The 14,260-nt window shown below is 34.3% G+C and overlaps 1 long non-coding RNA gene across 1 annotated transcript; it reads left to right on the top strand.

The window, feature by feature from the left end:
- The first annotated feature begins 10,150 nt into the window (after positions 1-10,150).
- On the top strand, positions 10,151-12,682 carry LOC126967434 (uncharacterized). Its single transcript, XR_007729996.1, has 2 exons — positions 10,151-10,593; positions 11,939-12,682. It is a non-coding gene; the product is annotated as an uncharacterized LOC126967434 (long non-coding RNA).
- Positions 12,683-14,260: the final 1,578 nt, after the last annotated feature.

Here is a 14,260-nt window from a genome sequence, read left to right as displayed (position 1 = left end):
GTTCATTGTAGTTAGCCCTACCACAATTCATACGATAGTTTAAAATGCGTAAGAATTTCTTTTGTACAGCCTCCAGCTGCGTAACATATATAGCATAATGGGGATTCCAGATTGGACAGGCATATTCCAACTGAGACTGCACGAGCGTTTTATAAAGGTAAATATATGTGGCTTTATCTTTGAAAGGTCTGGTGACGCGGGTTATGAAGCCTAACATTCGGTAAGCTTTATTAATAATTATGCCCACATGCTTGTCCAAGGTTAGTTTAGGGTCAAGAAGGACCCCAAGATCCCTGACAGAGTGAAGAGATTCAAGGGCATGATCTCCAAGGGTGAGGTTGGACGTGATTATATTATGGGTGTTTCTAGTAAAGATGACATGCTGACACTTATTAAAATTTAGAAATAATTTGTTTCTTTTGCTATAGTCGTCGAGCCTATCAAGATCTTCCTGTATTAGTGACACATCAGAAGGTGTAAGTATCTTTTTATATAACTTTAGATCATCTGCATAGAGTAAATAATTGCAATGTAGGAAGCACGTCGATATGTCGTTGATAAATAAGGAGAAAAGCAACGGCCCAAGGATTGAGCCCTGGGGTACGCCGGATGTCACTAATACTTGAGATGAAGTATACCCATTTATAATCACCGATTGAACACGATTATGTAGGTAAGCTGTAAACAATCGCAAAAGATTTCCTTTAATACCATTAAAAGACAACTTTTATAAAAGCATTATATGGTCAACTTTGTCAAATGCCTTCTGAAAATCTGTATAGATTGTGTCTATCTGATGTTTACTATCCAAACTGCTAAAAACATAATTAGTAAAAACAAGGAGATTAGTTAGAGTAGATAGATGCCCGTTGCAAAGCCATGCTGTTGGTCTATAATAACATGCTTTAGGCAGGAATAAATGCTTCGGTGCACTAATCTTTCGAGGACCTTAGGGATTGCGGAAAGGATTGAGATTGGGCGGTAATTTTCAACATCACTCTTAGAACCTGACTTAAAAATAGGCGTTATATAAGGTAATTTCCAGCAATGAGGAAAATCACCACCGGAGAGACACTTATTGAATAAAATCTGTAGAGGCATACATATTGACCGATAGGTACGCTTGAGAAAAACTAGCCTAATTTGATCTGGGCCAGGGCCTTTATTAGAGTCAAGCATATACAATTCTTTAATAATTTCCCCTTTACAAAAACATAAATTATTTATAAGGATATGCGAGTCACTGGAAAGGCTCTCGTCAACCGTGTAACCAGTGTCTCGACTTGAACCAGTTTGAAATTCAAAAACTGACTGAAAATATTTTGAAAACATGTCTGCTATTTGTTTAGGGTCGTCAGATGTAATAGTGCCATATTTCATAAGCTTAGGGTATCCTGAGTTAGTATGTTTATTTGTCGACGTGTATTTCCAAAATTTTTTGATATTTGTTTTCAGCGAAAATTCAATCCCTTCTATGTATCGATTAAAGTAATGTTTCATAAGACCCTTCACACGCGCTCTTAGTAAAGAGAACTCCTGGTAGTCGCACAAGTTTTTGTAGGCCTTCCAACGATACCAGAGTTTTTGCTTACGATTTAGAGTTCTTATCAAGCCATTGCTGAACCAAAGTGGATACTTTCGGGATTTAGGTTTACAGAATGGTACATAAGCAGCAATAATCTCATTTATTTTTAAGTAAAATATGGCAACAGCATCTTCTGTAGAAGACGAGGCCAGTAGTGTCACCCAATCAACCTTGTCGATAGCATTATTTATTAACTCGTAATCTGCAGTAAAGAAATTTCTTCGATTGACAGTAGCTGATGACATGATAGTTGTCTTATCAAAAGAACATAGAAAATCTAAAGGCGGGTGATGAGGAACCGGATTAAGTAACGGATCAATGGAGAAGTCAACTTTTCCGGAAAGTGTTGACAGTACTAGGTCTAAAAGCCTCGCATTGTTATTGTAAACAGCATTAATCTGTTTTAAATTCATAACGGACATGGTATGCAGCAATAATTTAGATGACTCAGTATTTGCAGACTGTAATAAAATTTCTGGAGTGGATGACCAAATGAGATTGGGTAAATTAAAATCGCCCATAATTATGTAATTAGAAAAACGTGAGCTAGCATATATGTCATGCAATTTATCAAAGAATTTTATGTATGCAGAGTAGTGAGAGGCAGGTGTAAAGTAACAAGTATTGAGAAGCAGACCAGAGTGAGATGGCAAATTAATGTATATTTCCTCCAAATCCGGGGCTTCAAACTCAGTCAACCGTATTTTTTTTTTTTATTTATTTATTTAGAGACTTAAAAAAGTGAAAACCATTTACACCATAATTTATAGACCAAAGCATTAGACTAAAACTTGAGGCTGGTGATTGCAACTGGCAGCCCAATTAGACCTAAGCCTGTGCTAGGGCTGTCCAAAAGTCCTCGGCCTAATTGTTAAAAAATAAAATATTAAAGTTTTCTAATTTAATCTAAAATTTTAATCTTATGAATTATTTACCTAACTAAACTTAATTGTTATTAGTTTTATTTGGATTATCATACATATATAAGAAACAATAAGAAAAGTTATAAAAAAAGAATAATATATATAAAATATAAGTAATATTAGTGCAACAGTGTTATTGTATTAAGTTTGAAGTATAGTTACTTGTACATAGTAAATATGATAAAGTGTCCGTGATAAATACAAATAGCATTAGCATCAACAAATCTTGTCATAAAGACATTTAAAGTTTTCAAAAGAGCAAACTAGCAAATATTTCTTCATAACCAACTTTAATTTTTTTTTTCGAGAGGGGTTTTGAGCACATAGGATTACATTAGTTGCCTCCGCAGGGAGGTTGTTGAATAACTTTGGCGCCGCAGCTGAAAAATGTCTTTTTGCGAATCCAGACGTTCGCAGTGGAACCAAACATCTTTGTTTTCTTCGCCTAAGGTGACTCTGAACTTGCTCAAGTGGAAAGTCATCAATATATTTTGCCATATATATTGCTAATTGCCATACATATAATTTTCTTGGAGTTAGTACTTTACTCAGTTTAAATAACTCTTCCGTTGGAAACCTGCGATTCTTTTTTAAGATAATTTTGAGGTTAAGTTTTTGAGCCTTATTAAGTTTGTCTAATATAGATGAGCCACATGAACCCCACGCTATAATGCCATACAAGATTAACGACTGAGTTAAGGAAGTGTACACTCTTAATAATAGGTCAGTACTCAAAATATTTCTTAAGTTGTTGTATATATAGCTCAAGTTTCTAACTTTCTTTGTCAGCATTTCTACGTGCATATCCCATCTAAGATGTTGGTCAACTATAATACCAAGATAAGTGGTGCTTTGGGTGCATGATAATGTTTTGCAGTTTATACAGTCAGACTTGTTGAGACAGAAATGGACTTGAATTTTTGGAGTTTCAGTTGGAAGACCGGCTGTAGTAGGGGAGAAGCACATAAATACAGTTTTTTCTTCGTTTAGCGTTAACAAATTATTGTCATACCAGTCCTTAGCCAGACGAAGTCCACATTCCGCTTTTTGGATGGCATTATCCCATGTCGAGGCTGTGAATAACAAAACAGTATCATCGGCAAAACATAATGACTTAGAGTCTGTCTGTCTGTCCGTCAGTAAAGAACAGAAGTCGTTAAGATAAATATTAAACAAAATTGGGCCTAGCACGCTTCCCTGAGGGACACCAAATACAATTTCTGGTCCATTTTCACCGCTAACTTGATTTCCGATCCGTACAAATTGTTTTCGATTCTTAAGATAACTAGCAAACCATTTTAATGCATTTCCCATGAATCCGTATAACTCCAATTTTTTTAACAATAACTGATGTGAAATGGTGTCAAAAGCTTTAGCTAGATCAATGAATACGGCAACTGTTTTGTTTTTGCTTTCATGATTCAAGACTATCTGTTTTGTAAAATCAGCAATAGCATCACTGGTTCCTATTCCCTCTCTAAATCCGTATTGATTATTATGCAAGACATCGGAGGTGTACGCGTTTATTCTAAATTTCATAATTTTTTCAACTATTTTTGAAGTAATAGGCAAAAGTGGAATAGGACGGTAATTTGACATAACGTTAACTGGCCCTTTTTTATGTAATGGCATAATTATAGCAGTTTTTAATGTCTGTGGAAATATTCCTGATTTAAAGCTTAAATTAATCAGGGTTGAGAGAGGAAAAGCAATTTCATTAAACAGTAATTTTAAGATTTTAGAAGTAATGCCGTTGTGCCCACAAGATTCTGTATTTTTAAGTGTTTTTGTGCATTTGCTAACCTCGGCTGGGTTTGTAGGTTTTAAATAAAAAGTTTTGTCTATACGGGGAGACTAATTTTGCTACATAGGGCTTTCTCTGTAGTTCTTACTTTATCTAAATGCTTTTGAGCAAAGTCATGTCCTATTGAGCAGTAAAATCCGTTAAGAGCGTTTGTTATTGTATTTGCCTCTGAAGAAAAATTTACAACTTTATTATTTATTAACATTTCTTTTATAGTACACTTTTGTTTATTCTTTCGATTAGAAGCTTCATTCAAAATTTTCCATATATTTTTAGAATCCCCTGAATATTTAGAAATTTTAATCCTATAGTATTTTTCTCTAGCCTCTTTTATTATTCGGTTACATATATTTCTATATTTTAAGTAATTAGATTTAGTGATAGGATCATTAGAATATTTCTTAAATAATCTGTAAAGTTTGTTTCTTTTTTGTGAGAAGCCCGTCCGTAATCCAAGGTTTTAATTTAACTCTAGAGTGAGGAATGCTTTTAACTGAAATATTATTTCTAATATGTGTACCTATAATGTCATGAAATAATTGAAAGGCTTTGTCAACCTCTGTTTCACTACAGATTTCATCCCATGATTGACTACTTATATCTTTGAGGAGCTGTTCATAGTCAATACATCGTTTTTGAAAAGGAGGTTTTCGTTCTTCGATATAAGAGAATTTATCTTTTGCGTACACACTACAAAGAGTTACATAGTGGTCGGTAATATCAGCTTTTAACACAGCAAATTTAGCAGCTTTGTTATTTTTTAGTCTATACATGCAATGATCAATGCAACTATTGTCCCTAGTCGGTGCGTCTATGCCAACTTCTATATTATGAAGGGCTAATAGTGCTAAGTAATCATTTGCTTGGGGATGTATATTACCAGTAATGTTGATATTTGTATCACCCATAAAAATGATGTTTTTCGAACGACCTACCTGCTTAAATGTATGATCCAGGAAGTCTAGAAAGATTTCAATATTAGCGCAAGAAGGCGATCTGTATAGGGCAATTAAAGTGAGCTCATTATTTAAGTCGAGCTGTAAGCAGTTAGCCCCAAAAACCTCCAGTTCTGCACAGCTAAAAGCAATACTATCCTTAATGAAAATAACAACCCCATCATTTTGAACGGGATTTATCTTAGTATGCAATGAGATATAGCCAGGTAAAGTGTGATTGGAATTATGATGCTTGATCCTACATTCAGTGAGAATTAATACGTCAAAACTTATTCCAAGAAGTTCCAGAGAAACCAGGAGTTGGTTAAAATTTTTGTGAATACTTCTTATATTCAATGAAATTATTTTAAATGAATTTTTCACATTAATATATTCACTACATATAGTAAAGTTATCTGTACTAATGCAAAGGTCCGAATTCTGGTAATCATCTAGTTCAGTAGAAAATTGTTGGATAGTATTGAATTTTAAAATTAAAAATATGCCATAATTTTAAGTGTGACAACCCTAGTATGATAAAAAGTAACAAGATGGTTTATTGATGCACATGCCATGTTATAATAATAATATAATATTATCAGTAAAACACTGTTGCATGAGTGATACTGTGTGACCGCACTTAAACTAATAAAATATAGTATGATAGGTATTTTGAAAAGTTCCAAAACGCAGAAATTACTAATTAATAACACTCGTATATGATATACACGTATATATACTAGTCATATGATTTGGTTAATTTGATCTTCCGATTTAATTATGATAGATGGTGATTTCTCCTGTTTTTTTACATAGATTTTATTGTTCGAAAACCAACAATACCTGTAGTTATATTTTTTGGCGGCTTGTTTACTCAATGCGAGGAGACGCTTTGCCGAGGGAGTTAAATGCTCAGAAATATAAAAGGCCTGTGAATTTAAGTTTAGATTTAAGTAGTCTGTTTTTAGCCTAGTGCTTTGATCCTTACATTTTTTATTGAATTCCTTTGTTAAGCGCAACAATTCATTTCTTCTGAGATTACTTTTGAAGATAACAACAAGAATTTCCCAGGCATTGATTTCCCAGTTCTGAAGAAGGTTTGATATTCAGAAAGATCAAAGTTCATTCCCATTACATTACAAATTTTTTCAATAATTGATGTAAATTCTCATTTTTCGACTCTGGAATTCCTCTTATTTCAATATTACAGGATCTCCCTCTGATCTCGAGATCTTCCAACTTGGCATCCACGTGTGTTAATTTATTCCTAATGGCTCTGTTCTCCTCTAAAAGTTGATCACGGTGCTGCTCCAAATCTTTAATATCTTTCCTCATCGCCGTCACCGTGCCAAGTATCGCATCATATTGTCCACTTAAGTAGTTGATGGAGTCTTCAATTTTCGATGTTTTCTCGGTAAGAGTTTTATAATGGTCCTCTAACTTACAACTGACTTCTTTTAAAATTTCTTTCTTAAAGCGGTCGAAACTGTTTTTTATATAATCTTGTAGCTTCATTAAGTCCGAAGTGCTCGAAGAAGTTGGTGGCGAGGATGCGTGTGCCGGCGCTGCTGGCTGTCTCACAGGGGTGTTTGTGTTGTCGGTGCGTCTTTCGCCCGCTCTGCATTGAGGACATTTCCACAAAGCTTTATGCGCCTTTGATTCCTTTGCAAAGTTTTCTGGAGTAATTCTTAAGCATTGGAAGTGATAATGATTATCGCACACCGTACAAGATTTAAGCTCGCTGGATTTAAGCGGCTTCTCACATGCAGAGCAAGATTTAGATATTTTATAGTATTTTTAACTTAACTTGTGTCCACAGTGGAGACAACAACAAATTTAGAGCAGTATATGAGATTGATGCTATTGCTAAGACAATTTGAGCAGGCGTTATAACTTTTAAATTAGCTAGGCAATTTAGAACATGTAAGTGTTGAGGGTAGATTGATATTAATATTTGTACAAAAATTGTACACTCATTATTTTTAAGATTTACTGCTTTGTATTTCACTGCCTGATAACCAAATATGCACTTTACACTGATTATGCTATCTATTTAAGGTCACAGAAAAAAATACTGAAATAAGTATGTATATAAACACTTGTTGCAATATTTATAAATTAAATTAAATTAGTTTCACCGTACTTGAACACGACTGATATACAAGACGTACGTTCGCACAAAGCAAGTCAATATGCATGTTTGTTTTAATTTAATAATATAGCTTTAATTTCTCTCCTCGCCATGACCATGACCCCACCGCCACCTTTTTTTCAAGGTTTCTGTCTCGTTGAAATATGTCATAATCCCCCGAATGCAGCTCTCCATCAAAAATAGAATCAACTAACCAGGTCTCTACCAGCACAATAATATCGTAGTTGCTAGAAAGAACACTTTGTCTGAATTTGTCAAGCTTACTCTTCATGCTTCCACAGTTTTGATAGTAAATAGATAAGGCATGTTGAACCATTATCCGTAGTCCAAAAAGATGAATAAGAATAATATAAAAATTATAGATAAAACCAGTTTCGCGCTCCGTACTGCAATAATAGAGTATAAATACAAAATTATAATAATATGACATGAGTAAAAAAGACGAGTATTAGATATAGCAAAAACAGTTAAATGCCTGTTAAGGTAACAATAACAAATAACAATAATAATTATAGGTAATTTGACTATAATATAATATACAAACAAATGGCAATATAGTCATACTAGTTTAGCTATATCATCATTGGATCTCACTTGAATGACTTTAGCTTCATCAGTTTTTCTAACAAAAATACTACAGTTTTTTATCCATACATACTTATATCCTTTTTCCTTTGCAAGAAGCCTGACTTTACTGAAGAGTAATTTATTTTTCAGAGTTCGGTGTTCATTGACGTAGAATCGATTATTGTCATTAACACCAGGAGCAACTGCAGACCCGCTGAGCAATTGATCAATTTTCAGAGAGCCCCGCACACGTGCGGCAGCAATAAAATCATCACGTTTTCTGCGAGTTGTTATTTGCAATATAATATTTTTCGGGCGATTTGTAGGTACACCTGGCGCAACGCGATGAACAGTTTTTATGTCAGAGTCCTTTAGTTCAACGTTTAATATCCTGCTAAGTGTATAAGAAAGCTGTATTAGATTTTCACCTTTTCTTTCGGGCACATTTTGGATCTCAATGTTGCAGGTTCTGGAGGCTTGATCGGTAAATTTCATAGGCGCCATCTTGGATTTCGATTTAATATAGACCTTATATTTAGAGATGAAAATAAATCACTAATTCTTCAAAAAAATACAGAAACATAATTTTTTGAAAATCTGACTGCGTTAAAAATATGTAAAGTATCAAACACAGTATTGTAGAGCTTATAAAAAATATTCATGTTCTAACAGCGATCTTTCCGAGTACGAACTGCTGCTTACAACCGGCACAGTGTCTACCCACGACGGCGGCCGAGCGCGGACTGACGTTGTTTCGGTAGATCTCTCTGTGGCCTGTGCAATGCGTACGGAGGGACAAAATAAAATAACCCTTAATACCACACTTTAAAGCTCATGCTTATCAGAAAAATATATGAATTTTAGACGATTCATTTTTATTTTTTCCTGAGATTATTTATAACATATTCATTAATTTATTTCCCGTGTTTTTGAAATTATTATATCTGTTACCCTTACGTAATTTTTAAGAGAAAAAATTATGTAAGTAGTAGCAGAAAACTGATCCCGAATGAAGCCCCATTTCGTCAATTTTGTGTGAAGAGGTAACGGATAATCGTTTTTACGACATAAAATATCAAAATTTTAAAGCAAATATTTCCCGCTAATTGGAGATAAAGAAGTAATCTATTTGTGACTATTTTTAGTTGTGTTAGATTTAGTTTCATTTCATCACAAACTCTACCGAAAAATATCTTATTTTTGTCGGATTCGTAAACGCGTCCTTAACAGTGAGGCACCAAAACAAGCCGGTAAACGTGTAAATACATAGCCCCACGCATACACTTACACTAATGTCTAATAGTAATAGAAGCCGATCGGCCGCCATTATGAGATTTGCCATCGTCTGCGACAGATAAGTTTGCGTTGCAATAAAATATTTTAACAATGACGTCGTGCGTTGTGAATTAGGGTAAAAACAATACTATAAAAGTATATGTGGATATATGATTATTTAAGGGAGAAAAAATTGTGAAACAGGTATACTCCGTAACCGCACACACACTAGCATAAAGGTGCTTCACTTACTAATATCACGGCGCGGAGTCCCTCTTTTTTTACTAGTCCGTGTGCATAGGTAGTAGGTACGAGTATCGTATCACTTACGCGGTAGTGACTTTTTTTAATGAGCTCTATCATTACTTTTGCAGTTTATTTTTTTTTATTAGTCACCGATTTGAGCGATCTTGAACCCGTGCACAACAGCAAATTTTATTGAATATGTAATTCCTCTTAATTTTCATACTTAAGTATTTGCTTTTTTCATTTAATTATTAAAGTTAAAAAAATAACGCCCCTCTGTGATTGTATTAAAATTAATTTGTTAAATGATGAGTCTTTTATTTATGCTCAACATTCGGGAGAACAAGCGAAAGATGTAGGTACCTACCTACTCAATAAACATAATAATTATTATACTTCTGGTTATTCTAAGTCAACTAATATAGAAATAAGATAATGTTAAAGCTCTATTTTCTGATAAATTTACATTCATAATTGCGAAATAAACGTCATCTCGATTTCCATCTAGCGTTTCGTTAAGAAAATTAAGAGAGGAATAAGGATCTACTTCTATTAGTTTTCAATTTTACGATTAAATTTTCAGCCCACAAAAAAATTATTAATGAGCACTACTTCAATAAAACACAATATAGGTAGGTAATTTAAAAACGTTCATGATTTTTAGGCTGCCTACGCACTGGCGACCATGGTCGCCGCGACCTGGCCGCGGCGGCCAGTGAATTCTGGACTTTATATGGCCATCGCTATAGCCCCTACGCACTTAGCGGCCAGCGACCAGCGGCCACCGTTGGCCGCGGCGTCTAATTTGATGCCACGCGACCAGCGACCAATCGTGGCCGTCGAGAACATCACTTCTGTATTAAAATTCATCAGTGCTACCGCATCGGCCGCGGCGACCAGACGTGTATAGCTACAGAGTGATTATTTTACAATGGCCAATAATTTCGACACGGAAAGGTTCATAATTGAAGTTGAAAATAGAAGAGGTTTATGGGATTTATCATCAAATGATTACTCCAATAAAGATGTTAAGCGGCAGTTGCGGCTTGAACTGATCAATATATTTGGCGGTGAATCCATGGAAGATAAAGAAAAGGCAGAACTTGGTTAGTCTTTTATTTTTTTATGCCTTTAATTAATAATGCGATGAACTACAATAAACGCAGCAGGTGCTGTAGTAGCGTTCGACACGTATATGTAACATGAGTGATTTTTTTAAAAAGTTGTTCCGTTCATTTAAAATCTAAGAAATTTTAGCTAATAGGTAATTGTCAACTGTATAACTATTTTATTTCTACTATTTTTCGCTTTGCACATGAGTTTTGACAATTATTTGCTAAAATTTACCAGGTTTTCGTAATGATTGGAATAACTTTTTAAAAAGATTACTCATACCGTATGTGCGTTCGACGCCATTTTGTTTACGGCGCGCAATGGCGGCTCGCGGCGAGCAAGTGCCTCAACGCACAAACTGAGCAGCCGTCGTAGGTACGCACCCATATATTTACAAATTGTGCCAGGGCAAGCGACCATCGGTACTGAAGTAGTTTGCGAATATATCTCGATATTCGGTTGATGTTCTATTTGCTCTATTAGGTAAACTTGCAGGTATTTCTAATAAAGCCTCTGGTACAGTCAACGTGTCCTTGAAATCATATCCGTCTCTTTCTCGCACATAATTATGAAGCACACATAGAGCTTTTATAATCACAACTGCAAATTCTTTCTTGACGTTTAGGGGTCGGTGAAGAATCTGCCATTTATTGGCTAATATTCCAAATGTACATTCAATATAGCGGCGGGCACGGGATAGTCGATAGTTAAAATTAGTCTTTACATTATTCAAGTTTCTCCCAGCATACGGTCGCATCATATGTTCCGATAGTGAAAACGCCTCATCACCCACTAAAATGAACGGCATTGGTTGGCCATTTTCTTTGATGGGGCTATTGCTCGGAATATCGAGATCATTATTTAAAAGCCTATGATAAAATACAGAGTCTTTGTAAATTGACGCATCATTTGCCGTATGCTTCAATGTCTACGTAAAGAAATTTATAATTTGCATCACATATTGCAAGTAAAACGATTGAAAAATAATTCTTGTAATTGTAATAAAGAGATCCCGAATGTTGTGGTTTGATAACTCTAATGTGCTTGCCGTCGATGCTTCCGATGCAATTAGGAAATTGGGCGTATTTATTAAAACCTTCAGCAGTTTGAATCCACTTATCTCTGGTCAATTGTGGCATCAAAATTGGTTTTAATATCTCCCATATTGCTTCACAAACATCAAATACTATTTCCGATGCTGTAGGAAGCCCCATACGGTATTCATGACTTATATGAGATAAAGAACATCCAGTAGCCAAATACCTGAAAACAAAATTCACATTAATAAACATAATATTAGTTTTGTAATATGTACTACATTTATTTATTGATTTACAGGCATGACTCTCCAAAAAAGATGAAAAAACCTTAGAGACTGTTTCACAAGAGAGCTGCGCCGTCTTAAAGATGTCAAAAGTGGTTCTGCTGCAAAACGTAAAAGTCAATACACCTATTTCAACCAATTACTGTTTTTGAGATCAGTGCTGGACACAAACGCAACAGAAAATATTCTTGAAGAGGCAAGTCAAGAAAATGAAAGTGCAAGATCTTCTCATCTTGAGACTCAACAGTCTGCATCAAAGTCGCTTAGAACAAAAAGGAAAAAATAATACCAAACGAAGAATCCGATACAGACCCTTTAATTTCAGTTCTGCGTAAGACCATAGCGACAATAGAGAAGACAGATACACAGAATGATTCAAATTGTGACAGACTGTTTCTTTTATCCCTCCTCGACAGATTTCAAAATATCCCTGCTGTAATGAAGACCAAAGTGAAAATGGAAATCATGGAAATTATAGAAAAATATCAACCGAACTATGAACCAACAGCGCGCATAAACTATTCAAGAAATTTCAATACTCTTTACGGCCAAGAATATGACCCGCATCGACCGAATTATTCAGGTTATTCTACTACCAACAGGATATCAGATGATTCAAATTACAGCGATACTCATACTCATTATTCTGATATTTCCCAAAATTCAGAAATGATAGACCTATTTCCCAATTTGAATGATTAATTGTTCACAATTGCCATTTTTTAAGTTACGAAAATATAAATAATTTGATTATCTACTTCAGTTTTTTATTATTTAAAAACATAGTTATAAGCAAGTCCTTTTCCTCTCCTTTTCGAATTCGTAAAGTAGTATTGTTCATAAATTATTTAAAGTGGCAAAACCATGGTCAATGAATTATACAGGTTGTTGTGAAAAACACAATAGTGGTGATTCAGAATCGAGTCTTGTATAATTCAAATTTACAAAAAAATCCATTAAGCAGTTTAAGTAAAAAAAGGCCCTATCACATTATTTTTATTTTCCCTGTACACAATACTCCATTCCGAAACACCCTTTAAAATAAATCACGTATTTTTTAAACATTCCGTTTTTAAAAAAGAAAAAGCTTACCTTATTGTTATCACTAATTTTTCTTCTGCTGTAATGCATATCCGATAGTTGTTACCAGTTCCAGTAATTTTTGGTTTTATTGTATCCGGTTATGTAACAGGTTAAAAGTATTCGTTGACATTCTCATGTAATTAAAGAATCTCTTCTTATACATTTTTAAATCCAAAAAATAAGTATAATATAATCCTTTAGTCTTTCTCTCGCAAAGTAATGGATGCACCCAAAACTGTCTTTTACGTGAAATCTTCCGTTTTCGTAGTAAATACACAAGCACAGTTAGCGTGATTATCTTCTGCACGTCCATCTTGACACACCCTTGGAAGCCGACTGCAATTTTTCGGCCGTCCGCATGTCGCGCTTGCCTACGCACCGGCGACCATGGCCGTGGCGGCCTGGCCGCGTCTATGGTCGCCAGTGCGTAGACTGCCTAACGGTGTGTTTTAAATTTAATTATTTTTTTCACTAAATACCTATTAAGTATCATTTTTCTGTCGCCTCTACGCAATAGGAAGTGTTATTTATTTACCTATTCATTTATCATTACTAGTGAATAGGTAATTAAATAAATAATATGTTTTAACTTGTGGAATTACGTACCCATGTAGGCTCTACTGTATATTCCATAATCTATATGTATAAAAATGAATTGCTGTTCGTTAGTCTAGCTAAAACTCGAGAACGGCTGGACCGATTTGGCTAATTTTGGTCTTGAATTATATGTGGAAGTCCAGAGAAAAAATAAAACAACGATTTTTTTTTCTTTGATGTGTCCCCCGTCGTTCAGAAGCCAAATTAAAATAATAGTTTAAAATGAATAAGTAATAAGAATTTTTAAATCTTTCTAACTTTCTCAGGAGGTAAAAAATTAACTTAATTTTAGGTAACTGTAGTAGGTACAATAACTACAGTTGTTAACTATATATCAGATTATTTTTATGTAGATTGATAAATCTTAAGTATTGTCCAAAAAGAAAGCTTTGAATTGATTAACAGACTGTATCATAACTGTGTGTATCTATCAATATCAAATTGAACCCTTTATAAATAGCCAGTATTTCAGGGATACTCTGTTTTGTAAGTGAGAAATATGGTGTGAAATTAATCGAAAATAATAATAAAAATTCATTCGTACGGAGCATTTTTTTTATTTGTGTTTATAAAAAAGGATACCTTTTGTTAGTTTCAAGTTTATTTTATAAAAAAAGTTTAGGTATTTTAATTATCGATTGAGGCAGTACGAAGTC

The sequence above is a fragment of the Leptidea sinapis genome, chromosome 13 (assembly GCF_905404315.1).
Source record: "Leptidea sinapis chromosome 13, ilLepSina1.1, whole genome shotgun sequence".
Lineage (NCBI taxonomy): Eukaryota > Metazoa > Arthropoda > Insecta > Lepidoptera > Pieridae > Leptidea > Leptidea sinapis.
Note: the sequence above shows the minus strand (reverse complement) of the source record. Positions and strands in the feature narration are given on the sequence as shown.